This window comes from Mytilus edulis, chromosome 12, assembly GCF_963676685.1.
Source record: "Mytilus edulis chromosome 12, xbMytEdul2.2, whole genome shotgun sequence".
Lineage (NCBI taxonomy): Eukaryota > Metazoa > Mollusca > Bivalvia > Mytilida > Mytilidae > Mytilus > Mytilus edulis.
The window spans coordinates 52,828,034-52,848,539 of NC_092355.1; the positions used below are offsets into that span (position 1 = coordinate 52,828,034).

The 20,506-nt window shown below is 33.0% G+C and overlaps 1 protein-coding gene across 1 annotated transcript in view; it reads right to left on the reverse strand.

The window, feature by feature from the left end:
• The window catches only part of LOC139498786 (uncharacterized), a 598,641-nt gene that overhangs the window by 69,056 nt on the left and 509,079 nt on the right, over nucleotides 1-20,506 (reverse strand). The gene's annotated exons all lie outside the window — the stretch shown is intronic.

Genomic DNA, 20,506 nt, shown 5'->3' on the forward strand with positions numbered 1-20,506 from the left:
TTTTTACAGGAATGTTGTTAACCGTGCCCTGAAATTTAGAAATGATTATTGTAAACTTTAAATAAACTTATTCCAAAAGGTTACCAATTAAACACTGTAATAAGATCATTGAATATTGTTTTTATTGGTATAAGTATTGATTTTGTTATCAGTCAATTAAAAGCAAACTAAATATTACTAGTATGTTACATACATATACAAATTCATGGACCTGCAATCTGTTCATACTTGTATCGTGGCATTGCACAATGTCATGTTCTTCTCTGACTGTTTATGACGTCTTTACACTAAATTCATTGGATGTTGGATGTGTACGCTTTATGATTTAGTCTTAGATGCATGATTTTGTTTATTTGTTGTTAGTGTCTTTGAACTAGCTGTCATTTAACTACGTATGCTCTCAGATCTGTTTATTATCTTTTGTGTTGTTGGGATGTACAAGTTCCGGCCACGTCAACTTGTATTTGTGTTAATCTGACGAGTTAAGCCTTTTTCAACTGATTTTTATAGTTCGTTACGTTCTTATGGTGTACTGTTATACCACTGTCCCAGGTAAGGGAAGGGTTGGGATCCCGCTAACATGCTGGCTATGCGATATGGGCTTTGCTAATTGATTAAGTCCGTGCTTTGACCTATAGTTGTTAATTTCTATGTCATTTTGGTCTCTTGTGGACAGTTGTCTCATTGGCAATCATACCACATCTTTTTTTTTATAATAACTGTAACAAGTCAGGAGACTGTAATTCAGTGGTTGTCGTTTGTTTATGTGTTACATATTTGTTTTTTGGGTGTTTTTTTTTCTATAAATAAGGCCGTTATTTTTTTCTTTATGGACAATATTTTTTTGTTTACGGTATATAAGTCAGATAATGCATATTTCAAGGTTTGTCTTGTCGTAGAATACACCTCGGGGTGACATGGTTGCCCAAAAGAAAGACATCCAAACGGTCAATCTTTCATGTGATCAATACTGACACCCCTCGGGGTGTTCTACGGTAAGAAAAAACTTCAAATATGCATTATCTATAACATATTCAATTAAATGAGGAGCGTACTTTACTTCATTCAAGCTGGTTATAGGTTTTTGCGCCTCTTAATTAATATTATTTTATGTAATCGCTATAGTAAATAAGAGATACATAAAAGTAACATAATCGTAAAATAAAAATATGTAGAAGAAAAAGGAAATGTATGAATAAAAAAAGTGTTATAAGGTTGAAATTAAATCAACGATATAGGTATTTCTAGTGAACACAGCTGTCAGCGTTCTATTTTACACAATGCGTAAATATTTGTTTTGAGAATTGTTTAGGAGAGGAGGGAAAGGGGGAGGGGTCCTGTAGTTCTCGACTCACAATTTACATTGTATCTTAAAAAGTCTAAATTGTTCATTGATAGTGAAATTAATCTTAAGCCCCAGTCACACTATACCACGATCGCACCACGCTCACTGCGATCTTAAATACATTCATTATCTTTATTAATCACCGCCTTCATTTATAAGATTTCATTTTGTTCAACATAATATTTACGATGTTTTACGTTTGAAGTTAGATTCAAAACAAACCGGACATAGCTATATAATATAGTTAATTGCTACCTTAGTTTGCTATTAATAAGTATTGAAAAGTGCATTGTTTTTAAATGTAATATCAGTATTTAGTTCAATTATAATCTTAAACTAATCCCTATTCTATCTTTTTCATTCAAATGTGACGTCATTTTTCATTTTTTGATGATCTGTTTTACAAATTCAAATGTGACGTCATTTTTTGGGGTCATTTTTACAATTTTAACCATGACGTCACTTGGTGTTGAGGTTTTAACTCATTTGAATGTGTCTATTTTTTGGTATGCCTTTTGTCGGGTTATGTAATGCATTTCGGTTGTTTCCTGCAATTAGTTAATACTTCAGTTTTATCATATATCTTTTGTATAGTCATTTTTAAAAATTTACTGTTTGAAAAAGTATAAATTATTCTAAATAATAGGGATGTTCTGGTACCTAACAGACAACCCTGGCAGTTTTTGGCACAACTTTTTGGAACTGTTAGTCCTCGATGCTGTTCAACTTTGTACTTGTTTCAAACTTTTATATTTGGGCTTCACTAGTAAGTCTTGTGTGGACAAAGTGCACTTCTGGCGTATTAAAATGTTGAACTTGTTGCCTTTTGTGAGCTATTATTCGTGTGTTTCTTTGCCAATTGTGTTCTCCTATTTATTTATATTGTAGTCCTGTAATGTGTTGTCATTTTAATGTTATATTTCACATGGCCATACAAGAGGGAGGTTTGGCATGCCACGACACCAGGTTCAACCCTCCATTTTTTCCTTTAAAAATGTTCTGCACCAAGTCAGGAATATGCCTATTGTTATATTATAGTTATTTTCTGTGTGTGTTACATTTTAACGTTCTGTTTCCGTTGTATCGGTTGTTTTCTCTTATCTTTGAGTGTGAATTCACATTACTATAAGGCGTGTCACGGTACTTTTCTATCCCAAATTCATGTATTTGGTTTTGTTGTTATATTTGTTATTCTCATAGGAGTTTGTCTGGTGCGTGGTCCGTTTCTGTGTGTACTGCATTTTAGTGTTGTGTCGTTGTTCTCCTTTGTATTTAATGCGTTTCCCTCAGTTTTAGTTTGTTACACCGATTTAGTTTTTTGTCCATGGATTTATGAGTTTTGAACAGCGGTATACTACTGTTGCTTTTATTTATCAGATCGTGGTAAAGTCACGATATGAGCGCATGCAAATGTACATTTTCGTTATTTCACGATGCTACTTCGTCCTCATTACGCTTCTGTAACAATTCCTTTACGATAATACTACGTTCTCTTTACGCTTTCCTGTGATCCCATTTCAATTGTCTCACTACGCTTAACATGTTCTCACTAAGACCATTCAACGATTTGTCAGTTTGCAACAAGATTTTACCACAATTCTTTTGCGATTGTGGCACGCTCTAGCAACGATTATACTACGTTTATACTGACATCGGTTGTTGAGCGATGGACTACAAGGTAATGTTAATAATAAATAACATTGCATCTTTGATATTAATTCTAACATTACACACTGCTGAAAACAAACAATCTTATTGTAATATTAAATACAAGTTTTTATTTTCTGTTGAATTTACCTCATTGCTATTATTGCATTGCTTACAACTTGCAACAAAAACTGTCAGCTGCTATTTATCCTTTGTAGTACATGAAGCAAATGTCAGACACAGAAGAAGGACATATGGATATCAGTGATTGCTTTCATTTTAGTGAACCCGCAATTATATGTATATAAAGAAAGACATGCAAAATTGTTTTTTTGTCGATGAAGTGCACTATATAAGTTATAAAATGTACTTACGCAAATTTCTGTGCAGCATATATTAAAAATTGTATAATAAATTTACAAATCAAATTATATTTGTCAATACAGGTTGTGTATTGGAATCAATAGAAGGAGTGATAACAGGTTATTAGGAAGTAAAATGCCTCACAACGGGAACATTTTATCTGTATATCAATCAATAAACCGATGACATATAAAACTAAATAAAATCTGATAATAAAAATATCTGGTACATAGTACTAGGTATTTCATTAGTATTTACACATATGTACCTGTATGGAGTTATTTTCTTTTCGAGCGATAGGTCATTCTTCCGAAGAATAAACCTGGGCAATACCATGTTTCAATGGTAAATGCTTTAAGGCATAAATTAATGACCTGTGTGAGGTCATTTGTTTCTTTGATGAAAATGCAAATTATAATTTACTTCAACATTTATTTCGTTTGAGAGTTTTTTGTTACTAATTTGGGAATCTATTTTTTAAAGTTCAATCTTTGATAGATTTAACAAAAAAAAATAGGATTATCAGGATCTTTCTACGTTTAACACGTTCTCACTACGACCATACAACGATTTATCCGTTTGCAAGAAGATCCAATCACGTTTCTAGTGATATATGTGAACTGGTTCTAAGATATATAAAATCATCAAGCAAAATGTATATAATAACAAATATGAACAGTAAGAGATAGATGCATCACAAGCGACATGTTTAATTTCAGAATATGAACTTGAATGTTGAAATTGACCTGTTTTCTTTTTAATGGACCAAAGACCGCAAATCAAAAGACCTTAGTTCTTTACTAGTTACGGTTCATGATTTACTTTATATATCGCGCATGTCGAAAACAAAAGAAACAATAACTCTCGTTTGGAGTCGATGTTTCAGTCCGATTAAAATTGCCAAATGCATCCTGGGCATTTAACGCGCAAGTTCAAAAACCAATCTGAAAATTCTTTTTCGTGTTTACAGTTGACAATGAGATACGCACTCAAAAAATATCAGTTTTCTTGGCTATATCTCTTGTAAAGAAATTAGTTTGGTTTAGCAGGGTCAAATTTAAAATGTGCTTGCACTGTTTGATAACATATACGAAATATCTTAAGAATATGATAATTAAACTATAAGATAACAACAATTAAAACAAATACAATAGATCTTTCAACAGCAAAGTGGAAAGACCCAATAATCAGATCAAAAACAATTGGTCTTTCCTCAGAGAGGAGGACAGACCTAATGACCAGTTCTCCTAAATATTAAAATATCATCGTTATGCATAGACTGTCCTTGTAAATAAAAAATTCAAGCAATATATTTATTTTCTTTGTTAATAATAATCAGTTTGTTAAAATGATGTAATTAGAATAACAAATGTGCATTTAATTTGATAAAGTAACTTGTATATGACGACATTATTACTTAAATAATGAGCTAGTCACCTAATACAGTATATATGGGCTCAGTAAATTCCATATGGGGTGAGAGCGAAGCTCTAACTCCAAATGGAGTTTACTGACCCCATATATACCGTATTACGTCACTAGCACACTATGTAACGAATTTATCTTACCGACAAACTACACGTGTAGAATTTAGACTTGTGATCTATCAAAATGAGCAAGCTAGTTTTCAATACTGTGAGCATAAAGAAACTACTTCCATTGATCCTACAAGATTAATAGCCAACGATAAAAACTAGTTAGGTTTAAATGGTTTTTATTGAATGTATTTCAATCTTAATCATCAATTTCTTCGTCTGTTGAAATGTTTAAGATTTTTTCTCAGTTTCGTTCTGTTTTTATAAAGGGACGTAACACCATTACTAACCGTGTATGAAATAAGCCCCGCCTCCCTACTACCTAATATGGAATATAAAGGGAAGTAAATCCACTGCTAACCGTGTATGAAATAATCCCCGCCTTCCTACTAACCTTATATCAAATATACACGGTCTTCACGCGGACGCTTATAACCAATCACATTCTTAGAAATGTATAGGAGGTAAGATAATATAAGTTACATGGTGTGTAAGTGATCTAAAACGATATATACGGGGTTAATAAATTCCATATGGGTCGAGAGAGAAGCACACCGCGTAACGAATTTATCTTACCGACTATCTTCAAATTTTGACTTGCAGCCTACCAAATTGATCAAGTCTTTGATACTTAGTATTCAGATCCTACTTCCATTTGTCTATACATAAAAAAAAAATAACAACAACAACAACTCTTAGATTTAAATTTGTTTTATGGATTTATGTATTAGCCTTTTGAAGACGAAAAGCGCGTCTTTCACAAATACAAAATTTCATCTTATGATCTATGGTGAGTTTATTAACAACCGCTGCGTCGATGCCACATATTCCCCGAGGGTATCACCAGCTCAGAAGTCAGCACTTCTGTGTTAACATATTGTATCATTGATATGGTCATAATCATAAATAACTGTTCATAAAACTTTGAATTTATTAAATATTGATGAATTTCTTCCTCGGGAATAGATAACTTCATCTGTATTTGGCAAAACTGTCAGGAATGTTGGTCCTCAATGATCTTCAAATTCGTATTTATTTGGTCTGTTTCATACTTTTTTTTATTCGAGCTTCACTGGTTAGTCTTATGATACGAAGTATATACCAATCCTGGTATATATGATGAGTTTACTGCCAGTTATTTATGCCAAAAACAGAAGGGTTACTAACCCTCATATAGAATCTGAACACTGCTTCGGTCAAAGTCGAAAAATACATTATTTGTATAAAACGACCAATTTGGAAATATAAATTATAATTCTTCTTCGGTTGTAAAATATAATTAAAAGCAAGAAAAACAGTGAACGGAGAGATAATCTTACATGGAAAACGATTAGGTTTACCGATATCAGTTTCAAAAGGTATACACTGATATCATATACAAAATATCTCAGCGACATCTTGCGAAACAACCAAATAGTAAAGGAAAAAAAGAGGCAGAATAAAAAAAAAATAGAACAAAAGCAAAAGTTATTTTTTCCAGGAAAGGTGGAAAGACGTAATAAACAAAGAGGTGTTATTTATTATCAACATTTATTCATTGTATTTTCGATAATTTTTTATTACGTATCAAATTTTAGATAGTTTGTTTCTATCTGTTGTGTCGTAGTTCTCCTCCTATATTCAATGTATTTACCTTAGTTTCAGTTTGAAACCTTAATTTGTTTATTTCTCAATCGATTGATGAATTTCAAGTTGTGGTATACCATTGTTGCCTTTATTTATAAGCATGTTGTCAAGGCGAGGCTTCGACAACTTTTTTTAACTGGGTTGATTTATTACTTCTTTAAATATGTGAATAACTTATATGAATTTGAAAATCTACTCTTTTTCTAGGTATGGATTTGAAAGGCAATAATCTATCGCTTCAATTTTATTATTACTTATGTGACATCGTCGGTTCTGAGGAAATTGTAAGGACAAGAAGAGATATATTTATTGTAAAGGACATTGTTGAGGATTCTACTATTACAACATACTTAAGTAGTGGCAGTAAATCAGAAGGTATAGATCTCAAAGGTAGTGATTACGATCAGATGAGTCTTCCTAACTTTATTCATATGTATGAAAGCTCAAATGATGTCCAGCATTATCCAAGTGAAATACTTACGGTTATGGAAACAAACGACACAAAACTGAAATCAGTCAACAAACCCGACCTTGATATAATATTCGACTGGTGTGAGACTGTAGGACAAGAAACGTACATCTCAAGTAAACGTGTTCGGGAGGCGGACTTATGTGATGATATGGTTATCCATGGTCCGTGTCAGTCTACACCAGATGGGGAATATGATCTAGCAATCTGTTTGAGATGTAAAGAATGGATCACACCAGCTCAACATCGGATTCACAGGTCACGAACAGCATGGCCAGGTTACAAACTAATTACTTCAGCTGTACAATACGGGTTTTATTTGTTCCTATTGGATGTAAAAACTCTCCAAACGAGGACTTACAATGGCGTATATCGTTTTCTGTGGCCGAAAAACTATTAATTCATTCATTTACGCATACTAAGTTTTTATGTTATGCATTAATGAAAATTATTTTAAAGGACCTCATCAAACCAAGACATGGCGAACTCCTTTGTTCCTATATTCTTAAAACCATAATGTTATGGTTGAGTGATGAGATGTATTCATCAGAATGGAAACCTGAGAATATGATTTTCTGTTTCTTCGATTGTATCAAAAGACTTATTTACTGTGTTGAATATAAAACATGTCTTCATTATTTTATTCCAGAAAACAATCTGTTTGAAAACATATTTACTGACAAAGAACATAGGGAATTAATAAACACTTTACGGTTTATTTATGAATTTCCATGGATTTCCGTGTTTGAAACTTCCACTTTTCAGAACTATATATTAGAATCAGTTAATTCACATGGAATGGTACTATCAGCGTCTGAATTGTCGTGTTATATGTACATGAGCGCATCGCATGTATCGTTATTTTACAGTTCAATTAAATGTTTTGTAAACGTTGGTTTAAATAAAGAACTCTGTACATACATGCTATCGTTATCCGCCTATGAAGTTTTACAATAATCTCATCCTTGTAAGATGATATGGTTAGAAATAAATCGTTTTACCAACAATACAAAAGATCATTGTGCTTTTCAAGATAAATTTGCTTTCATCGTTGATTTCATCGTGGTTATTGCTAGCATCTTTATTTTATGAATGTAAAAGATTTCAGGAATGCCTTGTTATAATCGACTACTGTTTATCAAGATGTACCCCAGATATGATCCATATTACTTTTACAAATAGCTTGGTTGAACAGACTGTATTCAAAGAAATGAAACAAAGATGTGAATTATTACTTGCTGTGAAACATTTGATAATCGACTATGTAGGTTTCCGTCATCCGCTTTCCTTATTACCAGACGAACTGAAACCTTTAATATGCAAACCATTTTGTTTGATCCCGCCCGTTGTGTATTCGTATATTCTTCAATGTCTTTGCTGTCATCATAATGGAGGCAACAAGGGAAAACAAAACGCGCTGCATGATCTTCAACTAACAATAAGGGAACGATACTTTATGTTTCCTAATTAGGAATAGTACATAAAAGTCTCGAGATTGTTAGAGCATTAATATGATAGTATTGAAGGAAGTATTTGAATACTATGCCACGTTATGGAGCTCATTCAGTAACATGCAAACATTTTGCTTCAATGGAAAAGAATGTGACTTCAATTATTGTGCTATTTTGAAGAATTATGAGCAGTGCAGTTCATACTATGTGTGTGTTTGTTATTTTCTGAATTCTAAAAGTTTTCAAACATTTATAATCAGTCGTATCCATAACTGAAAAAAGTCACGAAGGATATAGCTTTATAGCAATATCTCTTGAGCATGACTTAATATTTTTGTTTTCTCTAATAAAGCATTGCACATTTTTATACAGTAGCAACTTTATGCACATTTTTTACAGCACTTGCTGCATCTATTATACCAGAAAATTCTTTTCAAATTGATTATGAAAACTGATATCAATCCCTAGTTAATATAAAAAAATACATGAAGATCTACTATAAATATGAAATATATATGAAGATCTACTATAAATATGAAATATACATGAAGATCTACTATAAATATGAAATGTACATGAAGACTTACCATAAATATAAATTGAACGATACCATGAACTAATTTAAGTTAAAATATTTCGATTGTTTTTTGGGGTTTTTAGCTGGTTTGTTCTCATAATGCATTCATTGTCAGCTTCATACACGTAAACTTCCTGGTTGGAATAATGAAAATATCGGAGTTTTACACACGTACAACTACTTAACTTGCCAGAAAAGAGGGAACATCTGATTTGAAAACGTTATTTCTATATTAGCAAACTTTTATTTTTATATTAGTAAACTGAACAAATGTAATCAATCTTTAAGAGGACAAACTATAAAAGATCAAAATGCACAGACTATTCGTAAACAAACAACAAACAACAAACTATTAAGACAAAGAAACAAAAAAATGTGGTATGAGTGCCAATGAGACAACTCTCCATCTAAGTCTTAATTTGTAAATTTTTTAAAGTAAATCATTAAATTTAAGAGTATGGTTTTCAATACGGAGCATTGGCTCACATCGAACAGCAAGCTATATAGTGCCCCAAAAAGGAGGACATTTAACATGTTTAAACCGATAATGTCTGTTTGTTTTGTTCACACAATTTTGTCAATATAATGAATTTTGTATGAGACTGTCATACAAGTGAGAGGTTTTAGTAGCTATAAAACCAGGTTTATTCTACAATTTCTTCATAGTACATACCTGTTCCAAGTCAGGCATGTCAGGAATGTGACAGTTATTGCCCATTCGATTGATGTATTTGGGCCTATGACTTTTCCATTTGATATGGACCTTTCCAATTTTAGGTTTTCCTCGGAGTTTGGTATTTTTGTAATATTACTTTTTATAGCATCACGAACAAGTGTTTTGACTACAATTGTTTTTAAATCCGCCATTTAGAATTGTATTAGAATGACAATAATGATACCTGATATTTTTTTGGCCGTATGAGATATTTCTCGCAGACAATATAACCGATTGTGTTTGAGCTCATGACTTCGCCAATTAATATGGACCTTTCCGTGTTGGAGTTTTCGCAATATGAATTTTTCTATCATCACGAACAAGAGTTTTGAGTGTACAATATATTTTCAATCCGCCACTTACAATTATATTAGGATGATATCAATAATAGCGCATATAGTACGGCGGCTTTGTGAAAAATTGTGCACATCCTGCTACAAGCATGGAATTTGGCATAGACCTTCCTCAACTATTTTTCTTTGATGTCAGATAGGGAGACATTTGAAAAAAAAATGTCTCACTTCCGGTAAAATCCAAAATGGCGGACATCATACTTAAGTTAGCCCAATATCGAAGGCTAGTATGTAAAAAAAGGTGTTATAAACATGCTTCTATCCTAATATTTAGTATAACCATTTGTTATGTACTACTTTTGGCTATATGATATAGATTAGATGTCTTCAAAAACCCTACTTCCGGTAAAATCCAACATGGTGGACATTGTACTAAAATAAGCTTATTTTTAGAGAGGGTAATTGAAATGTGTTTTAAAGTATTGCTACTATCATTATATTGTGCAGAACCTTTCGTTAATGCTTCGCATGGATACAATGTATGTCTTTAAAACCCCTACTCCCGGTAATATCCAATATGGCGGACATAGAAATATTGATAATTTTTCATTTTAATATTCAACTTTTTTCAAAATGTAAAGAAAATGTTTTTTTTTTAGCTGGTCATTGATCTTTTGGCTTTAAGTCATTCTCAAACCCACAAATTATCCACTAATTATATTCAGCTTTATATGTTTAAATACAAAGTTAACACTTCCGGTAAAAAAAACCAATATGGCGTAAATTACAAAGATGAGTCCTCAATCCATATCTTCGATGTAGAGTTTTGGATAGATTGATGAAAACAAAATAAAATCACTCAAGTTCTTAAACATCTTTAAAATGACTTATTTATGGCCGCAAATACATGTTTATTCACAATCGGAGAGCTTATTTTCCAAAGTATTATTTCTTACATCTATAATGGACAAGCTCCTTATAAGATGAAGAGGCCTCACAAAGAGTTGTCCAAAAGGGTTCCCGTGGATCATATTTTCCCCTTCGCCATTCATAAGCGATGGACTATTTAGCATAGGAACCAATACCAAACTTGTTACTCATTCGCAGGCATATTGCATGTTTTACTTGCTGAAAAAGACTAGACCGGTTCGTGGGAATAGCATTAATAATTATTTCCTCTTACAAAAACACATGTTTTCTTGCTTCGTTAATCCCATCTGATAAGTTTTTTCGATCTTACAACAAAGCCACGTATCGTTCTATCAATGACATTGTGAAATCCATATCTGGTGATGTTGGCTGATCAATCATCATTCTAAATGATAGAGTCACATCCTTAAACAACATCCATGTCACCAACGCAGCTCCTTTTCCAGCAATCTCTCAATGCCTAGTGTATTTGAAAGGTCATGGATAGATATATATCTGAAGCTTTTCCCACTTCCAAATGCAAGCCAAAGTTCGTCTGCCCCATTATCATTAAAAAGCGAAACAGCAATGACAGCAACATCGGTATCGACTGTTCGAGTCATAATTCAGTTAAGTCTGTGTTTCACTGCATCATACACATGCATCTTGGTTCAAGTGTCAGCCTTTTCGTGTGAACATGGTGCTAAGCTTGAAATATCAGCATGTGGTGGATATCACAGAACATCCTGAGCAATTGTTGCTACAACTACCATTTCCTCAAAATCTATTGAGCAAGCTGTTGCGAATGAAAACTTAAAAGTTCGTTCTTATTGTCGTCATCTCTCAGAAAACTTTGCCAATTTTGAGGAATTTGTTTTGACTCTGGATTCGTCTATGTATTCTCTTTCCCCTAAATGTTGCTCTTGCTTTTTATAACAAATGCTCAGGATATTCTTTCTTATCTACCTCGAGATGTATTTCAAGTTTATCATCATGTTCACATTAAGAGGCTGACAATAGAATAATGGTGCACATGTCTGATGCAATGAAACACGAACTTGCAGGAGTCATGATTCGAATAGTCGTTACCGATGATGTTGTCATTACTGTTTCACTATTCCGTGACAGGGGTAGACGAACTATGGGTTATGTTTGGGAGAGCAAAAAGCTATGGATAAATATATAGCAATGACCTTTCACAACTTATTTGGCACAACTTTTTGGAATTTTATATCCGCAATGCTCTTCAACTTTGTACTTGTTTGGCTTTATAAATATTTTGATATGAGCGTCACTGATGAGTCTTGTGTAGGCGAAACGCGCGTCTGGCGTATTAAATAATAATCCTGGTACCTTTGATAACTATTTACATCACTGGGTCGATGCCAATGTTGGTGGACGTTTCGTCCCCGAGGGCATAACCAGCCTAGTAGTTAACACTTCGGTGTTGACATGAATATCATTAATGTGGTCATTTTTATAAATTTCCTGTTTACAAAACGTTGAATTTATCGAAAAACTAAGGATTTTCTTATCCCAGGCATATATTACCTTAGCCGTATTTGGCACAACTTTTTGGAATTTTATATCCTCAATGCTCTTCAACTTTGTACTTGTTTGGCTTTATAAATATTTTGATATGAGCGTCACTGATGAGTCTTGTGTAGACGAAACGCGCGTCTGGCGTACTAAATTATAATCCTGGAACCTTTGATAACTATTTGAAATGCACCTGACAACACACACTTATCGTGATCCATGTCTATATCGGTTGTGATATAGTTCTCTGATTGCTTGAAAAGGAAAAAAAAACTTCGTGGGAGATGTTGATGGTATTTGAAGATGTGACTTTAACATAAAGCATGATGATGATCAGCCTAAATCACCAAGGTATAACTGTAAGATGACACAAACTTATTAGATGGGGTTAGCATGGTTAAAGAACCAAGAAAATAACTATTTGCGCAAAAAGGAAGACTAATTGAGGGTATTCCCTCAACTTGGTCTAGTCTTTTCCAGCATGTAAAACGTGCAATGTACTAAGGCATGTGTTTAAGGGGACGAGCAAGAAAAGCCTTTTATCCCTTCAGTTGTGTATTTGTATATTCTACAATTCCTTTGCTATCATCATATTGAAATTGGTTCTTATGCTACCCAGTCAAGGCGCTAATGGATGACAAAGGGACAAAGAGGATCAATTAAAAAAAAAAAACTCTTTCTAAGGCCTCATCATTTTGTAAGAAGCTTGTACATTGTGGATGTACTGAGGAATGCGGTTTGATGCCAGAAGCTTATACTCAGCTATTATGTTATGCGTTAATGAAAATTATGTTGAAGGACCTCATCAAACCGAACCATGACGATCTTCTTTATTGCTACTTCCTTAAAACAATAATGTTCTGGTTGAGTGAAGAGATAAATCCATCAGAATGGAAGCCTGAGAATATGATTTCGTGTTTCTCAGATTGTAATAGAAGACTTATTTACTGTGTAGAATACGAAACATGTCTACATTATTTTATCCCAGAAAACAATCTGTTTGAAACAGATTTGCTGACAAAGGCCATAAGGCATTACTGAACACTTTGTGGTTTATCTATGCATTCCCATTGAATTTTGTATTTGAAACTTCTACATTTCAGAACTATGGGTTATAATCGGTTAATTTTCAAGGAATGGTACTATCAGCATCCGAATTGTCGAGTTATATTTACAAGACCGTGATAAGTGTATCGTCTATTGTCCGTGTACATTGCAGTTAAATGTCTTGTAAATGTTTACAATCATTTGCTAAACAGGGACATGTGTGTATACATGATAAGTATATATTCCAAGAAAAATATTCAATCATCTCATATTTGTAACCGGATGGTTAGAAACAAATCTTTTTACCAAAACAACAAGAGAATGTTAAGTTTTTTCAAGATGAGTTTACGTTCAAGTACTGTTTATCCAGATGTACCCCAGATATGATTCATCTTAATTTTACAAATTGCTTTGTTGACCAGACTGTATACAATGGAATGAAACACAAATATGGATTATCGATTGCTATTAAACATTTCATAATCGATAATGTATGTTTCCGACACCCATTTTACTTATTACCAGACGAACGGATACCTTTAATTGCCTTAGTCAAGAAAAGCCGTCTATCCCTTCAGTTGTGTATTTGTATATTCTACAATTCCTTTGATATCATCATCTAGGACATGACAGAGAAAAACAAAACGCCCATCATAAACTTGAAGTAACAATTAGGGAACGATACTTTATAGTGGACAATATCACGTATATTGGAATATCAATAAAAAGTCTTGATATAGTAAAAGCATTGTTATGATACAAATTTAGAATTCATTAAAAAAACATTCACTTCTTAGAGACGCCATTGGTAATTTGCACATACTTTGCAACCACTGACACATTATGAAAAAAGTGATTATGTTATTATGTTGAATTACGTAGAATTGTACATGATAAAATATCTAAATATTGCCTGACCTTTATATAGTTTTAGTTTTATAGAAAAAATGTAATATCTTTAAAATTATATAATGATCACTTCAGATTTATTTATTTTATTCTGAAGAAGTTCACTTCGAACGATCCAGACTAAAAATGAACTATATCTTTTTAAATGCATTATTTCTAACTGCAAATACCGGTGGTTTGTTTTAAGAAGTTTGTGTTGGATGTATGGGGTCGTATGGTTTTAGTTGTAACTGCTATTTAGTGGCTTCATACGCTAAAGTTGGATCCCAAAATACGTGTTATTATAGGGCATACGATTTTCGGAGGAGAAATCCGACTGTCGGTGTCAAACTAGTACAGTAGTAGTTTGGTATTTCTTTTAAAATTCACCTGTGTTTTGTGCTTATTATTGATTATCACCAGTTCACAACCAATATTATCATCATCATTATCATCATCAAACTCTTTTGAAGACAATTCAACTTAATATCTTTGAACTGAGGGTGTTATGATAATAAATGTCGTATATAAAAGTGAAAAAAGAGGCACGAGATAAATTAGAGACATCCAACATACTATGTAAAACACAATAAGGATAACTTAAGACTGAGCAACACAAACCAAAAAAAAACCTGGGGATGATCTCAGGTAACAGTCTAACTTGGTAGGTCTTATCCTGTGATAAGGGGGTGTGAACGTCGAGAACAAGTGATATCAACATATCGTCCAATTATTTCTATAGATGTTTTACAAAACTCAACATTATGAATTTCACTTACCAAGGTGCAACTAGTCATCAAGAACAAATACTCAAGAGACATATTAAATTGCTCCAACGTTCATAGATCAATCGGTATGAATGTTTGGATGCCTCACTTCTTAAAATGGGGACGAAAGATACCAGAGGTACAGTAAAACTCATAAACTGACAACGCCATAGCTGAAAATGAAAAAGACAAACAGACAAAAAAAGGGAACACATGACAAAACAAAGAAAACTAAAGACTTAGCAACACGAACTCCACCAAAACCTCGGTGTGGTTTCAGGTGATCCGGAAGGGTAAGCAGATCTTGGTCCATATGTGGCACACATCGTGTTGCTCAAACCTGGTATATAGTCTGATTTGGTAGGTCAAATTCATGAAAGGGAAGAGGATTTTAGTTACGACGTAAGGAACATATCTGATATCATCTGTGAAACGTTTATTCCATTATTGTCAACCAACTCATGATGGCGTCAGTCAAATTAACGGAGAGATGATTTCAACTTCACCATTTGGAATTATTGGTTTAATAACTTCCTTGTGAGCAGCACCATTTTTTAAGAAAATCACGATAGGAGTACAAGCACGGGAATATCGTTTCAATTGGGAGATATATACCTCATATGCAAGTAATGCTGGAATATCGCTACTAAGACATGGAAAGTTCACAATTGGAAAACTGAAATCATCTCTTTTGTCGTAAATTCTCCTGTTTGATGATAACTTTATAAATATTCTCGTTTTCATATAAATAATAGCATATGATATGGCATTAACTACTTGAACAATTAAAAATTAAACAGTTCTATAGAAATGAAATAAATAAATTCATCTGGAAAAACTCGTTAACATGCCAAATATAAGTATGCTATTAACGAAGAGAGTTTCAAAGGAATTTTTCTAATGGTCTTTAACATTGAAGTGTGACATTTTGATGTGCAGCACTATGTTTGTATTGCCCAGTATTTCTAGATAAAAGTAAATCCGAAAGTCAACAGTGGAAAAACTATTGAAAGGTTGCACATACTATTCCTTGATGACAGTAAGGTCATCAACCTTAAATGATTCAACATACAACTAATTTCAAATAAAGACAACAGTAGTAGACACCCTTTATCGTGTAACAATACTGATAAACGAGTGACATTTCTAGAAAAGACTCATAGTTAGCGGTTTTAATGCACCCGACTAACATACTCTATAGTATATATCATTCGAATGCTTATTATTACACTTTCTGTTTATCTAAATTTATCAGTAATTCGTTAAGTAAACTTTTCGTTAACTCAAGGTCAAACAGAAAAGTATCGTATTGTATCACTAAACCATCAACAGATATGTTACTGTTTCCGTTTAATATAGTTTAACATGAACACTGATGAAGATAATTATAATCTTGTTTCCTATTCGAAAACATACTGCTTACACTTTACGGTTTTGAATCACAAATGCTTGTTCTTTATATCATAGCTTGTTAAAAGTTATCAGCATTGTACTAAATATTTCGATTTAATACATTTCTATAGCAAATTCGATCTACAACATTACAAGGTATTGATAAACCTGACATTCAATTTTCTGGCTCTTTGTTTTCTTTATTACTTAAGTAATTGTGTTATCGTTTCTGTAAGTGTTATTCTTTAAGATTTTCCTCTGATTTTATGCTAATTTGTTTAACACATATAAAAAAATCAGGCAGTTCATTTCAGGTTTTGCGAGTTATGTAATATCAAAGGGGCTTTATGCTAAAAGTTAAAACCATCTTGTCTGTGTAAGACGCATTGCTTGCTTTCAAAATTGCGTCCTTGGTCTGTAAAAACCTGAAATGGAAATCCAAAAACGAGGGACAAAATCGTTCACAGCAGCTCTTGCTTTATGTTCTGCAGTTTGTACATAACTAGTGCATGGGCATTCCCAAATTTCGTCTCTGGAAGTGGTCCTAGAAAATCAAAGTGGACACGCTCCATTGGTGCACCTGCATAGAACTGGATAAGCGGACAATTAGCCTTCCTGTTTGGCTTCTTGTGTAAATTGCATGTACTGCATGTTTTGACTATTGGACTGCATCTGAATATTGAAGCCTCTTATGGTTCTGTTTTTGTCCATGAACTTTAACAGTATTAACAATAAGTCTGGATCTTTAAACTGATAATCTCGTTATTGTTCTGGTGAATAAGTATTCGCTTCTATACTTGTTTTAGTAATGGCATTTACATTTGGAAGGTCCAAATATGTCGCGTAAACTGACATACCAAGTGATGTAGTGACTATTTCAACTGAATTGTGACAATCTAATTGGTTGTGGCGTACTGTATCATGATTGGTACTGTCAAGTACTTGTTGCTGGAACTGAGATGTGCCTGAATTATCATTCACGTGACTTGTCACGTTCTAGTCCCCGTCTTGTGATATTGAACTTTATGGTCTAGCATTGTCATCTATAATTACATTTGTATGTTATGCAATGACATTGTTTTCAGAAATCAAAGAACTCAGTAGTAATGTAAGTGGTCCTGTATAGATGGTTGCTCATAATTTTAAAAGTCCTGGTGTAAAGCTAAATGAATAACGTTATCTACGTCTTACACATATCCTCAGTGATTGATATAATCTTGCATCCAGTTCATGTTAAGTTATGGGCATAGAAAACTCTAGAGGAAAGAATCGAGCACAAGATAATATCTAAACGTTTCAGAAACCAAAATGTGGACTTCAATGCACAATGCAATGCAGAAGAGCTCCCGGATATAGTGTGCAGTTGTTTCTCAGTTATTTACCTACTCTGGAGCTCATAAAATGAAGCATTATAATCAACATTATTGTCATCCAAGATATATAATCTTATTTTTAACATTGTAATGAAAAAGCAAACACAAACATACCAATACACTTGCCCTAATTGACCTTTTCCTTGAAAATCGATAGAACGAAGGTTTGTTTTGTCAACATTATCCCATTGTAATGCTTATGTTTTTCTAATGTTGTCTCGTGCTCATCAACCCAAAATGCATACATGTAATACCAATATTAAAATTTTAAATATATAAAAACATATCCACATTTTGATACTTATGGGTGGGAGAGGGGGAACTTATCAAGAACCTCATCAACCCAAACAGGCAATATGTATTGCCTGCCCAAACATAGCCCTTAAACCAACTACCACTTGGATATTGAAAGAATGAGGATGTATCACATGTACTTCCGCCAAAGATATCAACAAATGAGGTTATACACATATCCTCAGTGATTGATATAATCTTGCATCAAGTTCATGTTAAGTTATGTGCATAGAAAACTCTATAGTCCATACTGCATATTTGCAGGCCAATCTCAAATTACACCACTAACAAGGCTTTCCCTTAAGGAATAGTATTCCCAATACTCAAAACAAAAATATCTTCAACACTTTTATTAAATATTATTCCTTAATTACTTTAAAACACTACTAAACATTTAAAGATACATGTACACAGTTCTTTATAAATAGTTCATAATTCAATAAATTTTCATGAATTTGACCACATACAGACTTAAAAGTTAAGTTAAGGCAATGAACTATCAAAATGAACATTGTCATTATTTTGATAACGTCTTAGCACGTAGAAAGCTTGTAAGCAAAGGGACTTCACCTACAAGTGTAAACTATGCTGGCTTGTCTCTTTCTTTACTGTTGTTGCTCACACACACTCTTATACTTCCTAATCAGGAACATTGACAATTGTATTTCCACTTGATTCTTCACACGTCTGCTGAAAATACATTAACCAATAACAAATTGTTTATTTGTACTTAAGACAGCATTAGCACCCTGTATAACCCCGATACAGATGAAACCGGAAGATGACGCGTTCGAATCGAACACACCGTGTAACACCGAGTTCAGACAATAAACAATTATACTTTCAAAGTAAATCCAATATCTATTCTTCGGATATTTTGCTCCAATATATTCTTTGTCATAATACTCATTAGTTACTAAAAGTTTTTTTTCAAAAATGTGACATCTTTATATACAAACATTAAAAAACGCACGACGATATCAATGATAAAACGTGCTTGGTATTTTTAAATATTCAAAAATTAATGTTTCTCGTACCTCATAGCTTTTAAAACATACAGTTTTGCTAATTTCATATTGAAAATAAAACAAACTTCTTAAGATTGTATCTTTATGTTGTGTCTTGAAAAAAAAACCACGTTTAAAAGTGTCTTTGTTTTCATGATGTTTACGCTTCGTTGTCATCACACCTTTTTGTATTGTACGCTTCGTTGACACACTATTGCGTTTGTCAATGAATTTTGCATGAAGTAAATTATACTTTGATATGATTATAACACAGTCACTCGTCTCAGTAGTGAGAGATATTAGCAAGCAAAATCGAGAGAATTGTGCAAATGATGATACAAGCGTGAACATTAGCATGAAGCATCATTATTATATACTTTTTAAAATAAAACTGCTGGCCAAAAAAAAATCATTTTTTTAAGATGACCACGGCCTTTTTCTAAAATGGCTGGTTTTTTTCCAGTTCGAAAATACCTATTTTTTTGGAAAACCTTATCTTTGACCTTCTTTTAGTATAAAATATTATCAGGCTTGGTGGCTACCTTCCCTACATGATATGTGTATATAAACAAGAATATTTGACATGTTCAGGGTTTGCGCATTTAACAAAATTCACACAAAAACATTTGAACTATTAACTATATTCTTAGTGCTTTTTGATTTTTAATGATAATATGAATTAGTTTTATAACATATTTTAAGGTTATGATACACATGCGTTTAACAATTTCGCGCATGCGAAAACTATTTATAGACATAGATAGCGATTTGCACGCGCTTCAAGTGCACACAGATGTAAATCGTAGTTCATATAACACACGAAGATTTGGATTTCGTAAACATATCTTGCATGGTCGTCATTCTATTCCTCTAAAAATATATTCTCTTCTGTTCAAGTAAAGGTAACTTCTATGATGCGACAGTTTGAAAACAAGCCCATTCAGTTGCAATGATCAACCATTCGCTTGATAAGATGAAATAGGTGTGTTACTTTCTTAATCCCGGGCAAACATCAATTAAGCTGCAGATCAACCACTTTTGGTATTTGCTAAGCCAAAAATAGCAAGATTTTTACGGGGAAAAAAAGTTAATCGTTATGTTTTGTGGATTGTACATTGAAATAGCTTGTTTAAAATTCTTGGTGATATATGATGTGATTATGGATGGACATGTACCCTCACTGAATTGAAGCCGATATTGCAACCACTAGAACGGCTGCTTCTTTTCATGTATTTCAAATGTACCTAGGACTAGACATGTGCATCAGAC